The sequence below is a fragment of the Camellia sinensis genome, chromosome 3 (assembly GCF_055761805.1).
Source record: "Camellia sinensis isolate YWXY chromosome 3, ASM5576180v1, whole genome shotgun sequence".
In the NCBI taxonomy this organism is placed as follows: domain Eukaryota; kingdom Viridiplantae; phylum Streptophyta; class Magnoliopsida; order Ericales; family Theaceae; genus Camellia; species Camellia sinensis.
In genome coordinates, this window is record NC_138963.1 from 68,835,138 (window position 1) to 68,837,174 (window position 2,037).

The 2,037-nt window shown below is 25.2% G+C and overlaps 1 non-coding gene across 1 annotated transcript; it reads left to right on the forward strand.

The window, feature by feature from the left end:
* Positions 1–1,496: 1,496 nt before the first annotated feature.
* Positions 1,497–1,569, forward strand: TRNAE-CUC (transfer RNA glutamic acid (anticodon CUC)). The gene has a single exon. It is a non-coding gene; the product is annotated as a tRNA-Glu (tRNA).
* Positions 1,570–2,037: the final 468 nt, after the last annotated feature.

Consider the following 2,037-nt stretch of genomic DNA (forward strand, 5'->3'; position numbering starts at 1 on the left):
TCTTTTTTGACCTTCGAAGCAGTTAAGCTGAATTTCCTTCCACGATCTCCTTTCATTTAGTTGTACGCTTAGACTTTGTTTGATTCCACAAGACTAATAGTGAAGTATAAATAATCCTATCAAATTAGTGTGGTATTCACAATCCCACCCCTACCCCATTATTAATAATCCTACAAATTTGTTGGATTAATTATCCATTGGATTAATAGTCCTAACCCAAATTGTCAAAACAAACATGGGATAATTAGACTCACGGATTAATAATCCCAATCCCATGCTCTAATCTTTCCAATCAAACATGCCCTTATATGACTGCTAGTAACTACCATCCCATGACGTCTTGATCTTGTGCTCTTCAGCTGCTCAATTAATCACGGGTTGCTTCTAACTGTTGGACTTTGCACTTGCTGCTCACGTGATCTACCTCGAAGGTGGGCTCTTAAATACTTCATGCGCTTTCTTGTCATTGGTTGCTCTAAATTTGTTCTTATCACCTTCAATTGGATGGTTTGAATATGACGTCAACAATTTCATAATTATAACATAATTCCATTAAATTTTTTTAGATTATATAATACTTAGTCATTTTTCATTAATAATTTATTAATTATATGAATAAAAAATACTATTATTATATTTTATATTTAGAGATTTTTGTAGTTTGAAATTTAACTATAAGAATTATAGAATAGGAGAAGAAAGGATTAAAAGATTTGCAACCTTGACATATTACGATTTCATATTAGAGTGATGTAACTTTTAAAGGTAAGTTACATTAAAAAAAATTCAATTATCAACAAATATTACTTTATCTCCTCAATTATGAATTCATATATTTTTATAAACTCAATTATAAAAAATAAAAATAAAATGTATAAAAGTCTTCATTTTGAAAAGATGAAAGTAATCAGTGTGTTTGGTTTGAGTTTTTTGAATTAAGTTTTTGAAAAATTAAATTTTTTAGTTTTCGTATTTTTTTGTTTTTAGTGAATATTTTTAAAATTTTAAACATTTTTTTTACTTTTTTAGATGCACCTTACTTAGATGTATCTAAAAAGTAAAAAATTTGTGAAAAAATATTTTAAAAAATTAATAAATACATAAAAATACAAAATATGTATTGAATTGTTGTATTTTTTTGTATTTTTGGCATTTAGTGAATTTTTAAAAAAAAAATTACAATTTTTTTACTTTTTAGGTGTATTTATGTTAGATATGTCTAAAAAGTAAAAAAATTGCTTAAAATATTAAAAAAATTCAGTAAAAACAAAAAAAATATGAAAAATAAGAAAGTAAAATTTTCTGAAAAGTGTTTTTTCAAAAATAGAAACAAGCAAGTTGAATGTAATTTTATAATGAAAAGAGTCAAAATGTCCAAGATCAAATACCTAATAAATAAATAAATAAATAAATAAAAAGTGATATTTGTTAATTTGGTCGAATGTGCGTACACAGAAGGAAATAAAAAAAAAATTTCACTTCAATAATGCGCAAGTTCCGTTGTAGTCTAGTTGGTCAGGATATTCAGCTCTCACCCGAAAGACCCGGGTTCAAGTCCCGGCAACGGAAATATGTTTTAATTATTGGGGATAGTTTTGGGAAAAATTGAGTTTATTTAGTTGGTGTAAAAATAAAAAAAATAAAAAAAAAAAATTACTCATCATTTTCACAGTCTTTTTTTTTTTGAGTAAAAATAATTTTTTTTTGAGTAAAAGTAATTTTTTTTAATTTAAAAATATCTTTTACAGGTTTATTTTTAGCAAATTAATTTCTATTTTTTTAAAAAAAAAAATTGAAAACAAATTCTGGAAGTGAAACCACACAGAGCCATTATCTTTGACAAATTGATAATTTGTTTTGAGTTAGACTTCTCTCAAACTTAAATTTGAATTTGATTCTTATGTTCAGGCTTATGAGGCTCATCACGGATTACGTTTTGATAATTTAAACTATTCATTTTTTGTAGGGCTCTCCGTTTGTATTAAAAAAAATTATTGCAATCTAATAATTGTAGCATTTTTTATTTTATTGTGTTTG